Genomic DNA, 13,987 nt, shown 5'->3' with positions numbered 1-13,987 from the left:
ATTTCTTTTTACAATATTTTAATTTTAACTATACTCCCATTTTATATCATTTTGAGGTCTGGGGCTACACCAAGAGTTGCTCAGAGCTTAATTTTGGTTCTGTGCTCAGAAATCGGTCCTAGCAGGGCTTAGGGGACCCTTTCATATGTGGTGTTGTGTTCAAATTCAAGTCTGTGGCATGCAAGACATGTACTATATCTCTGATTCCCACATTTTATAGTTTTTATGAGATTGTAAATATGATTATTCAATTGATTTTCTTTACCTCTTACTCATTGTGTTGTTAAAATGCAACATATTTAGGTGTATTGATTTTTAATTCTTCCACTTTACTGGGGTCATTGTTTGTAGTAGTCTTTTTATATTTTTAGTGGGAGGAGTTTTTAATTTTTTTCTCTCTTTTATTATGTAGGGGTTATTGCCATTAACCACACCTAGCCGTGTTCATGGCCTACTCCTACATCTGTGCTCAGGGATTTCTCTGGTGATAATCAAAGGACCATAAGCAGAACCTCAAACCCTCTATCATCTCTCTCCCGGACCCCAAGGAGAGAGAGACTTTTCAAATTTAAGCTTAGATCACTATGAGCTGAAAAACAAAATGTCAGCCAACATTCAGTTTCTTAGGAAGAAACGTCTGTATTCCAAATGATTTTCTAGAGTTTTTTCTAAACATGATCTTGGTGCATATGTTTATTTGTAGGAACTGGTAACACCTGAACATACCGAATCAAACCATCTATTTCACCATTATTACCACCACATTGTAACACAGAAGGATGCCACTATACGAGAATTCCAAGCGAGCTAAAAAGAAAAAGAGATGATTATACCTGAGATTTCCCTCTGAATGGGATGACGGCCACAGCTGCAGTGGAGACACCAAAATGGAGAAGAGTGCCTACAAGGAAGAGAAGTGTCAGACTAAGCAAAAGAGCACAAAGCAGGACCATGCCGAGCTTGAAGAATGGATTAGCTCTAAAAGTGATCCTGAACAGACGAGCCTTAAGAGCAGCAAAAACAATGACTGCAGTTGTCAACCTGAAGATTTTCAACTGAAGAAAAAGGCGATTCCCTCCAAGCCACACCGACAACTTTGTAGATCACCTTGCCTAGATCGTCCAAGCTTCTCCCAGAGCAGCATACTACAAGGTGGGAAGCTTGACTTGGAAAAGGAATACCAAGCTAAGGTGGATTTTGCTCTAAAGTTGGGCTATGCTCAGGAGCAGATTCAGTTAGTGCTGAACAAACTGGGTCCAGAATCGCCTATTAATGATGTTTTGGCAGAGCTTGTAAGACTGGGGAACAAAGGTGATTCAGAAATGCAGGTCAACTTGAGTGTTAGTAACTCAGGGGCCTGGTTCAAGAGAAATTTCAAGCCTTGAACTGTCTCTTGAAGATCGAATGGGCAACAGAAACAATTTGAGGCCAATTGTCATTGATGGAAGTAATGTGGCAATGAGGTAAGATTAGTAATTTTTTTTTCTTTTGAAAAAATTGCTCTAAGTTCATAGAAATAATTGTCCTTTCCAAATCAGAGAGGCCCCTGGTTTTTGTCTATGCCACATTCTTTTCCATTTGCAAAGAGGCTAAAATTCTCTTATCCTGGAATTTTCTTTTCCCTTCAAAACTGTTGCCAATTTGTTTTCAGGTTTTATGAAATAAATTTAGACATAAATGATTATTGACATAAAATGCTGCTCTCATAATGTCACCTGGGGACTAAATTGGAATCTAGGGTCATTCTTGTTAATCTACCAAATTTGTGTCTTATTGCTCGTCTTTGTGATCTTGCTGCCCTTCTACTTGATCACATATCCCACATTTAGTGCATTTATATGTCTTTTACAGATTTCATGCAAATTACGCTTATTTGTACCCCCACTAGTGGGGGTACACTGTGGGGGTTGAGACTTCTTGATATTTCCCAGTCTAAGACGATCTCTTCCTGATATTCCTACCCTCCAAAATGTACAAATCTCACAGTACCATCCGATTTTGCTAATCCCAATAATATTTCAGAGTGCCTTTCATAGGCTTAAAAACATTCCTGCAACTATAGACGTGTCCTAATTGCTGAAACTTGTGGCTATGTTCTGACGAAGTAAATGGGACTTTGTGGATGTGATAAAGTTAAGGGTTGAAAGATTAAAATAGGAAAGATTATTCTGTACTATCAAGATGGGTTAAATGTAACCACAAGGATTTTTATAAGGTAGGTGGCTACAGAATTAAAAGGAAGAGTAGGAGCTATGCTCGCAGAATAAAATATTTGTGGCTATATACAAAATGAGCCAATGAATTATGTGACCTTTATAAATTGAATAAGACAAGGAAATTAATTCTTTTCTGAAGCCTGTGGGAAGAAGACTGCCTTGTCCAAACCTTCCTTTTAGACTTCTAACTTCAAGAAAATTGATTGGCTTAAGATACTAAATATGTGATGATTTTCTACAGTAGCCGTAAGTATACAGAATCAAACATTCCTCTATATTTTCCTTCATACAGTCTCAGATATGGAGACAGATAGAATCATATCATAGAGCCGTAGAAATGTTTTCTCCTACTTCCAAATAAGTTGTCATCCAGCTGTGATTTAAAAATCCCCAGTTATAGGAGCCAGAGCGGTAGTAAAGCAGGTAGGGCATTTGACTTGCATGTGCCGACCTGGGTTCTATCACTGGCATCCCATATGGTCACCCCCAGCACAGCCAGGAATAATTCCTGAGTGCAGAGCCAGAAGTAACCCCTGAGCATCGCTGGGTGTGACCCCTAAAAAAATCCCCAGTTATTGTAAGTTAGGGTGCCTAAACTATTTTTTTAATTATCTTTGATCAAGAGCCTGCTTTTCCTATTCAGTTCACCATTTATTAACAAACCTGCTAGTAGTCTTAGACCTCATGTAACCAGAGCAAAGTAAAAAGCCTTAGACTGACAGGTTTCTCAAATTTAACTATCTGACTGTCTTTGATAAGACGGACCCCTTCCCTTGTTTCTCCAATGGCACACACCACAATATCAGATGCTCCCCGGGGATACCACAGGATTGAGGGCGTGGGACAACTCTCATGAAACATACTATTGTATGCAGGAGTTGATTCACATGCTACATAAAAGTACACTTGAACATTAACTATAATTTCAACAAATGGGAGAACTAGAGCTAAAAATTTTGATTGACTTCTTAATCAACCCTTTTGGAAACCGTATGGAAGCTTCTCAAAAAAATTAGAAATTGAGCTCCCATTTGACCCAGCAATACCACATCTGGGAATATATACCAGAGATGCAAAAAAAATCATTTGCACTTTTATGTTCATTGCAGCACTGTTTACAATATCCAGAATCTGGAAATAACCCGAGTACCAGAGAATAGGTGAGGGGTTAAAGAAACTTTGGTACATCTATATAATGGAATACTATACAACTGTTAGAAAGGATGAAGTCATGAAATTTGCATATAAGTGGATCAACATGGAGAGTATATATTCTCCTCAATATACTTTATATATTCTGGGCTGATCTCAAGGCCTTTCATCCACTCTGAATTGAGTTTTAGGTAGGGTATGAGATATCTTAAGTGTTTATTTTTACACGTGTTTATCCAGTTTTTCAGCACCATCTGTTGAAGCGGCAATCATTTTTTCATTTCACGTTCTCAGTTCCTTTGTCAAAGGAGCTGACCGAAGATGTGGTAATTTATCTTTGAGTACTTGGCTCTGAACCAAGTAGGTCACAAAACTTATCTTTATTCCAGTATAAGGCTGATCTAATTACTATGGCTTTTACTATAGTATCAAGTTAGGCAATGAGATACCTCTGAGTTCCTTATTTTTCAGTGTCTACTCAGCGTTTCTTTTGAGTCCATACAAACTTTATTCATGACTGTTGCAACTCCTTAAAAATTTCATTTGAACTTGAATGGGAATCATGTTGAATCTACATGGTAAAATTTAGGTAATCAATGCTCACTTGGATAATATTGATTCTTCCCCCATGAGCATGAAATATTTTTCCATTTCTTAGGTCTTTTATAATTTTTCTTAGATAATTTAAAGTTTTCATGATACAGATGCCCACCTCTACTGTTGATTCCTAGATACTGGTGTTTTGGGAAACTATTTTGAATAGACTCTTTAACTGCATTTCCCTCTGATCTATTACTTACATATAAGAATACCACCCATTTGATTGGTTGTTCATTGTTTCTAGGACCTTTTAAAGGGTTTAATGTCTTCTCTGCGGATTATCATGTAATCTTCAAATAGTGATAATTTGGTTTCTTCTTTTCCAATTTGCATCCCTTTAATTTCTTTTTCTTGCCTGATTGATGTAGCAAGGACTTTAATATTATTTTTTAAAAGTGGACATCTTTAGGGTGAACGTGATATCACAGGAAATGCCTTCAGTTTTTCACCATTTATAATGATACTAGGTATGGGGTCATTATAAATGGACATAACACTTGGTTTTTAGTGTTTTTTGCTTCTTTTTATTTTAATAAGATACCATAAGATACAGTTACAGTTCATGATAGAGTTTCAGTCATACAGTATTCCAAAACCCATCACCTCACCAGTGCACATTTCTCACCACTAATGATCCCAGTTTTTCTCACACCCACTTGCCTACCCACCTTATACCCACAACCTGCCTCTATGGCAGACACTTTTGTTCTCTTTTTTTATTTTCCTTTCAGGAACTCTGGTTTCCAATACTGTTACTGAAAGGGTAGCACTGCACTATAGCAATGTCATCCCCTTTTTCATCAATTTGCTCGAGCGGGCACCAGTAATGTCTCCATTGTGAGACTTGTTGTTACTTATTATATAATACATATATAATTTATATAATGTATCTATAATGTAGATATACTACATTAAAAAAGATAAAATCATGCATCTTTCTGCAACATGGGTGGAACTTAAAATATCAGAGGGAGAATAATATTAGATGATCTCAGTAATTTATTGTGTACAGAGATACAAAACAGGAGTAGACAGTATTGGAGGCAGATCTTAGATTACCATGCATTGGGAGATAATTCAGTAGTAATGAGATAGAGTAGGAATTACATAGGGATAGTGGATAAGAATCTTGGGTGGTGGTGGGGTGCCCTTAACTTTGTATATCAAAATCCTAAATGTTAATGCTGTTGACTGAACTATAAAAAAATAAGTGACATCCACATTGGGTACAGACTTAAAAATATATATTATTGGGGGCTGGAGCGACAGCATAGCAGGTAGGATGTTTGCCTTGTACGAGGCTGACACGGGTTTGATTCCCAGAATCCCATATGGTCCCCCGAGCACTGCCAGAAGTAATTCTCATTCACTGAAGAAACTTACTTATGTGGGTCTTTTCATAGTGAATATTTTGGTGATTGCATCTTTATGGTTTACTCTAGTGGTTTCCTTAATGTGTCTTCTAAATTAGTAATTCAGGCCATTGTGACTCAAATGTTCCTCATAATTTGTGCACATGCAAGAAAGTTGGCCCTCTGAGCACTACTGAGTGTGACACCCACACCAATATATTACTGACTGACTCTATAAAGACTTGATTCAAATTCTACCTAGATTCCAAAACTTGCCATAGTTGACATGGGGAGGGGAAGGGACCACTGTGCTAAAGATAGTTGGAAATGAGCACCTGAAAACATGTAAAGGGACAAGCATGATAATCTTTCAGTACCTGTGTTGCAAACCATAATGCCCCAAAGGAGAGGGAGATAAAAAGAAAAGTGCCTGCCATAGAGGAAGGCTGGGTTGGTGGGAGGGAAACTGGGGATGCTGGTGGTGGGAAATGTACACTGGTGAAGGGATGGGTGATAGAACATTGTATGACTGAAACCCAATTATGAAAAACTTTGTAATTGTGTATCTCATGTTGATTCAATTTAGAAAATATATACATATATATACATATGTGATACATGTGATAGATATTTTGCAGATTTTTCTCCCCGCTCTGTGAAGTAGAATTACGAACGAAGGAGACGGTGGTCTGATCCCATTTGGAATTTTGGGACAACAGCGACATCGGTCAGGCAAAACCTTCGATTGAATATGATGTGGTCAATTTCATTGTGGAACTGTCCACCAGGAGACTCCCATGTCCAGCGTCTAGATTCGGCGTTCTGGAACTGTGAGTTACCATGGATGGTCTTGGTTGACATGATGAATTCAGACAGTCTCTCACCCTGATTGTTCCATTCTAGGCCATGTGTCCCAATGTGGAGTTTTTCGTGCGACCTTCTCGGACCTATCTTGGCATTAAAATCACCAACAATGATCTTGTAGAAGGTGTGGTCTTCTTTATAGAACTTCTCCAGTTCCATGTAGAACCTCTCAATTTCTTCTTCATCATAGTTGGAAGTTGGTGCATAGATGATGAAGATAGAAACTGCAGGCAGTGAGCCACATCTATTCAAGCATAATCATCCAATTCGGGTTATTAGGCATTCAAATGAATCAATGCTCATGGCCAAGTTCGTGTTGACAAGGACACCAACGCCACCAACGCCTCTGTTTTCGCATGTTCCGAGGAACAATTCTTCTCCAGTATCGATAATGGCGTGATGTGATTGATGTCTCCTTGTTTCGGTCAGAACAATGATGCCGTACTTAATCTGCGCTTGCACCATCAGGTCCTGGATGGATGCTTCGTGCGTTGAAAGTGCAGAAAATCATTTTAGTCTTTCTTCATTTTGGCAGTCTAGTTCATCCCCGAAATTTTTTTCAGCCTCTCTTTGCTCATCTTTCTTAATGCTGCTGTATTAGCACCCAGAATGACCACCAACTGGGAGCTCTTACAAACAGATGCCTGTCTTCAGAAACTCTCGAGCTCATTCATCAGTGTGGTTTGGCGCGAGCCTCAAGCAACCACAAGCTAACGTCTGAGCTCACAAAGCTGTGCAGAGATGCAATAAAGGAAGACCTCAAAGAGAGAAGAGCAGCAGTGTTGGCCAGTGCAGCAGAAGCCGGGAAAAGTATTTGCAACGCTCGCTTGTCCTTCGCCAACTACAAGACCAAGATGACTGCCCTCCGACATCCCAATGGATCTATCACATCCTCCAGATAGGGAATAGAGAGGATTATTCATGACTTCTACTCGGAAGTCTTTGACAGCCATGTCCACCTGCCCACATACCAAATTCCGCAGGATGGATGTCGTTCCCAACGTTCTCCCTTCTGAAATCTGACATACCATTTTGTGGTAAAGACTCGAACAGCACCTGATCCAGACAAGGTCAGACCCGAACACCTGAAGAATCTGCCGCCGGTACTCATCAATACACTGGCCCGACTCTTCACACGCTACCTGTCTGAATGCAAGGTTCCATCCCAGTGGAAAACCAGTAGGACCGTTCTGTTGTACAAGAAGGGAGATATCCACGACATCGGCAACTATCGCCCAATCTGCCTGCTGTCTGTCTTCTACAAGTTGTTCACTCGTATCATCCTGAATAGAATAGGCAGAACACTAGACGAAGGAAAACCATGCAAGCAAGCCAGGTTCCGAAGAGGATTCAGCACAATAGACCATATCCACACAGTGACCAACCTCACTGAAGTTTCGCGAGAGTTCAAGATGCCGCTCTGTCTAACGTTCATCGACTTAATGAAGGCCTTAGATTCTGTTGAGACTGAGGTGGTCATCGAAGCCGTGGCCAAACAGGGCATGCAAACTCAGTATATCAAAATTCTCCACAAGCTGCACTGTGGATTCACCACCAGGATCTCACCATTCTACAAGGAATTGATCATTGATGTAAAGAGAGGGGTGCGGCAAGGTGATACCATTTCACCAAAACTCTTCAGTGCCGCCCTTGAGAACATCATGCGACAACTGGAATGGGAAGGAATGGGAGTGAAGATAGACGGTCGGCAATTACACCACCTCTGCTTCGCTGATGACATCATTCTCATAACGCCAAACATTAGCCAAGTGACACAAATGCTGACTGACTTCAACCGCAAGTGTGGAAAGGTCGGATTATAGCTGAATCTCAACAAGACGATGTTCATGAAAAACGAACTGGTCCCTGAAGCTTCATTTGCTCTCAATGGAATGAATATCTCTGAATGCAGCAGCTATGTGTACCTGGGTCGAGAAATCAACATGAGGAATGACTTGGTGCCAGAACTGCGCAGGAGGAAGAGAGCGGCGTGGAATGCATTCAAGAGCGTCAAAGAGGTGGTTAAGAGAACAAGGAACCTCTGACTCTGGGCACATCTTTTCGATTCCACCGTTCTTCCTACACTAACATATGCCTCAGAGACCTGGGCCCTACGCAAGCAGGATGAGAATGCTATTAGGGTATCCCAAAGAGGAATCGAAAGAGCTATGCTGGAATATCACGTCTCACTCAAGTGAGAGAAGGAATCCAGAGTTCTGACCTCCATCGACGGTCAAGAATCAGGGATGCTGTCTTGTTTGCCAAGGCATCAAAAATCAGATGGGCCGGTCATGTAATGTGATTCAGAGACTGTTCTATCATTCACATAATATTTTTTAATATCCCGAGACACACAGAAGAACCTCAGAACTGAGCATCTCGCTACAGAGATGCCTCCGGACTATGCAATAGGTCAATTTTACTGGGCTACTCCAGACTGGAGCAGGTGCTGTCTCTCTACCTACCCCCTAGGAATTCCTGTGGCCGCCATATTCCAGAACCCAATGAAAAACTCAGGTATGTGGGAGCAGTAACGGCAAATGCCAGACTTCAAGGGATAGGGGAGGAGCCATTCCCTCTACTCACCACTGCTCCAATGGGACCCTGAGCTAACCCCCATCAACTGCCCCTGGCTACTATTTAAGCTCCATAATGGCCATGATTCAGAGACACACAGAATAATCTTGGAACCTAGCACCTTGCTGCAGAGATCTCTCCAGACACTAATTATTACAATTTTAGAATTTCATCATATGCTATTCATAACAAGCAATACAAAATAAATTGTCAAGTGTTGCCTTTTAATCCAGGTTGAGTAGTGACGGGAAACTTCTAAATAATAATGGTGGGAATGGTGTCTAAATATTGAATGTAATCAAACAGAGAGAGTATTGTGTAAATTTTCTACTGTAACACAAGCAGGGGAAGGGTTGAGATGGGGGGTGGGATACTGGGGACTTCGGTTGTGGAAAATGTACACTGGTGAAAGGGTTGGTTTTTAATCATTTACGACCAAAACTGAAACATCAAAGCTTTGTAACTGTATCTCACAGTGATTCAATTAAAAATATATGTATATTTTTAGTATGCAGCAAATGAGTGCATTCATTCCATGATTTCCCTCTCCATCTGACTGATTTCATCCAGCATGATATTCTCCATGTCCATCCATGCATAAGCAAACTTCATGACTTCATTTTCCCTAACAGTTGCGTAGTGTTACATTATGTAGCTGCACCATTCTTTATCCATTCTTTATTCTTTATCCATTCATATGTATGTTCTTGGGCACTTGAACTGTTTCCAAATTACGATTATTGTGAGTAGTGGTGCAGTGGACAGAGGAGTTCAGATTACTTTTTATGTGTGTTTGGCGTCCCTAAGAGTATATTTCCAGGAGTGGTATTGTTGGGTTATATAAAAGTCTAATTTCTAATTTTGTAAGGAAAGTCCATATTGTTTTCCAGAAAGACTGGACCAATAAGCATTCCCAGTAGCAGTAAATGAGAGTTCCTTCCTCACCACATCCACACCAGCATTTTTGTGCTTTTTGATGTGTGGTATTCTCTGCGTTGTGATTTCACAACACAATGATATCTCATTGTTGTTTAAATTTGCCTCTTCCTGATAAGTGAGTGTCATGTGACACTTATTTATTTGCCTTTTGGACATTTATATTTCTTCTTTGAGGAAATTTCTGTTCATTTCTTCTCCCCATTTTTAATGGGTTTCTATTTTTCTTATTAAGTGCCAACAGTACCCCTTATCATATGATTGTTGGGTAAATTTTTTTTATCATTGCATGGGCTTTTTATTGTGACCACAATTTCCTTTGAAGTGCAGAGCTTGTTAGTTTAATGCAGTGCCATTTGTTTATCTTTGCTTCCACTTGCTTGGTCAGTGGTCGTTTATCCTTGAATAAGCCTTTAGCTTTATTGTAGCGAACAATTCCATGTATTTCTCTATGTATGTTATGTAATCAAGTCTGATATAAAGGCATAATTTATTTTGATATGATGTTTGTGCAAGGCATTAGAAAGCAGGCTTAGGTGGTTTTTTTTTTTTTTTGCATGTAGCTGACCAGTTTTCCCCACACCACTAACTTCACATAATATGTTTCTCCTTTATCAAAGATTAACTGATTATATATCTGGGGGCACTTTCTAGAATATTCAAGTCTATTCTATTGGTCTATAGCCTTGTTTTATTCTAATATAAATATTACAGGTTTGTAATTGAGTTTGATGTTGGGGAAAGTGATGCCTCCCATCTTTTTCCTATGAACTACTTTAGCTATTAAGAGGCAGAGATGTATTGTTCATATGAAATTCAAGAGAGTTAGATCTATTTCTTCTTTTATTTTTAATGAGATGGGTATCCTTATAGAAACTGCATTAAATCTGTACAATGCTTTGGGGAGTTTTGCCATTTTGATAATATTAATCCTCCCAATCGATGAGCAGCACAGGTGTTTCCATTTCCTCATGTTCTCTATACTTATTGAAGTAGTGTTTTTAATTATCCTTATATAATCCATAACTTTATAAATCCATAAAACTATTCATAACTCTCTTGAAGAGGGTTTTTACACCCTTATTTTGTTAAGGATTTTTTATTATTATAAATGAATGTTGAAGGTTGTCAAAAGCTTTCTCTGCATCAGTTGATATAATAACATAATTTTTTCTTTTTACTGATGTGGTTAATTAAGATAATTGATTTGCATGTGTTGCACCATGTTTGCATCCCTGGGATGAATACACTTGATTATGGTGTGAAATATTTTTATATGCTGCTGGATTTGTTTTGCTAATATATTGGGGAGGATTTTACATTCAACGTTTATCAGAGAATTGGTCTGTAATTTTTATTTCTGCCTTCTTTGGGTATTAGTGTAATACTAGCTTAATAGAAGTTGTTAGGTATGATTCCTGTTTCTTCAATATCTTAGAAGATTACAAGGATTAAATGCAATAAATCTTCTTTTAAGATTTAATAAACCTCACCAGCTAGCCCATCTGAACCAGGACTTTTTTTCTTGGGAGATTCTTAATTGCTGTTTCTACTTCCTTACATTTTTATTGTAGTTATTTTTGTTTTTGGTTTTTAGGCTACTTCCAGCAGTGTTCAGAACTTACTCTTTGGCTCTGTTGTCAGTAATCACTTCTGGCTAGGAGGGGATTGAAACCGGGTCAGCCCTACTCGCTGTATAGTCTTTCTGGGCCTGTGATGTCCTTACTTGTGATTGTCTTGTTCAGGTGTTCAACTTGCTCCTCATTCAGTTTGAGAGATTACACAATTCTAAGAATATATCCATTTCTTCTTGGATCTCCAGTTTAAGAATATAAAGTTTTTCATAATCACCTCTCAAAATAGTTTGAAATTCTGAGGAATCTGCTGTAATTTCCCCCTTTTCATCTCAGATCCAATTTATTTGAACAATTTCTCTTTGTTCCCCTCATGAGTCTAACTAAACGTTTGTCTATCTTGTTTATTCTTTTGAAAAACCAGTTCCTGATTTTAATACTTTGTTATGCCTTTTTAGTTTCTATATTACTGATTTATGCTCTTGATTTAAAAAAATATTTCCCTCTACTTAGTACTTTTGAGGTTCATGTTGTTCCTTATTCATATGTATGAGCTCTGTGTTTTGGTTGTTTGCTTTTTCTTCTTTCTTAATGTAGGCTTGCAATACTATGAATTTCACTCTTCGTGCACCATTTGCTGTGTCTTGTAGAGTCTAATAGCTTGTATCTTCATTCTCATTAATTTCAAGGGATGCTTTTAATTTTTTCCTTCGTTTCCTCTTTGATCCATTTATGATTTAGCAGTGCTTTGTTCAGCTTCCAGGTTTTGAAAATTTTCCTCATCTTCTTTTTGTGATTAGTTCTACTTTAATCACATTGTGGACTGAGGTTATATTTTGCATGATTTCCATATTTGTAAATTCATATGTTGTTGGATATTAATCCTATATTTTAGGCTTCATCGGTAAATTGAACTTTTCCTCCTCTCAAAGAAGCTTCTAATGCTCTTGTGAGCATTCCTTATGCCTGAGTTTATCTTTAACCCTTCCTTTGTGTTTTTTCTTCAGTGTCACAGTTTCCCAAGTTAGTCCTGGTTGCTTATGAGCCAAAACTTTCTGGTAATTATGGACTTTGTATTTGTAGTGAATTACCTACTTTTCTATTCTCCCTATGGTATTTTCATATTTTACTACAGAGCAATGTTCTTTGCTTAAACAGAAAAAGACAGTTAATGCTATGCTCCTAATATTTGGGAGTTGAACTGACTCTGAAATATATCTACTCATGGGCATTCATAACAATTTCTTGACTCAGGCTTCAGTTGCTGTAGTTCCTAACACCCCAAAAGGGAGGTTCCACCGTGGGACTAGGATGGACCTGGGGAGAGTGGCAAAGCTACCCCAGCATTGAAATGGGACAGTCTAGAAAGCATAAATGCATGGTTTTGATGTAAGCTGTTATGACTTAAATAGACAGGACCCCCAAGGGGAAGGACAAGCTGAACTAGCCTGAGGACTTAGAGTGGGATTTACAATAAAAGACTTGCTTTCTCTCCGAGCCCAGAGAACTAAGTTTTTGGATCTTTATCTCTTACTGTGTTTATCCAAGCAACTGCAAGTATTGATAAGAAGTAAACTTAATTGTTCAACATATACAATTAGAGGGATAGAGAAAAGCAGTATAGTTGTCCCTGGGAGTCAGAGTATCTCCTTTAGTTAATCTCCCCAAGAGAATTGCCTCTGCCAAAATATCTCTGTAAGTGATCAATCACACCTATGTGCTATACCTCAACCTCCTTCAGATGTTCTATAAGTATTCTTACAGTTCTGCATTAAACAGGTCATTTTCACCACCAGTCTGTGGCCCCCTGTCTTTCTCTCTCTTCAACGAGGCCTGGAGAGGGCGGGAGGTGGCTCTCAGCCACCCAACGCACGCATTGTGCAGCATTCCCATACTTCGTGAGCTTACAATATGTGTTTGAGTAATGGCCTATTATTTAATCTATCCTGAAGAACCTTCCAGAATGTGCACTAGAGAGGACTGTATATTTAAGTTTTTGTATAATTTTTATAATTTTTGTATAAGTTTTTAATCTATGTTCTTCAAACTCTTAGTTTAGGCCTCTTTTATCTTTACTGGTATTCTATCTAGTTGATTTATTTGTCAAAGTAGATGTTAAAGTCTCCCATTCCAATTGTGTTTCCATCAATGTGTTTCTTTATGCTCATGAGCAGAATCATTATGAATTTTGTTGACCATTCATTTGGTGAGCAAATGTTGATAAGAATTGCTATTTTTGGGCTGGAACAATAGCACAGCGGGTAGGGCATTTGCCTTGCATGCGGCCAACCCGGGTTCGAATCCCAGCATCCCATATGGTCCACCGAGCACTGCCAGGAGTAATTCCTGAGTGCATTAGCCAGGAGTAACCCCTGTGCATTGCCGGGTGTGACCCAAAAAAACAAAAAAAAAGGAAGAATTGCTGTTTCATATAGAGGGGCTGCACTCATTTGTGGAGTATAAAATAACATCACATGAGGCTGACACACAAGGAAAGTAGATACAAGGGCCAGGGGGATTGCCCCATAGCTGGAAGACTGCTTCATGAGCAGAGGGGAGAAGGCAGATGGAATAGAGAAGGGATCACTAAGAAAAATGATGGCTAGAGAAACCAGTTGTGGGATGGGAAATGCATGCCAAAAGTAGATAATGGACCATACATGATGACCTCTCAGTGTCTGTGATGCAAGCTATAATGCCCAAAAGTAGAGAGTAT

At 38.9% G+C, this 13,987-nt stretch overlaps 1 pseudogene; it reads left to right on the top strand.

Annotated features, from left to right (window-relative positions):
• Nucleotides 1-855: 855 nt before the first annotated feature.
• LOC101553628 (probable ribonuclease ZC3H12B) overlaps nucleotides 856-13,987 on the top strand; it is a 44,894-nt pseudogene continuing 31,762 nt past the window's right edge.

The sequence above is a fragment of the Sorex araneus genome, chromosome X, assembly GCF_027595985.1.
Source record: "Sorex araneus isolate mSorAra2 chromosome X, mSorAra2.pri, whole genome shotgun sequence".
NCBI lineage: Eukaryota > Metazoa > Chordata > Mammalia > Eulipotyphla > Soricidae > Sorex > Sorex araneus.
This window is presented reverse-complemented; position numbering and strand designations above follow the sequence as displayed.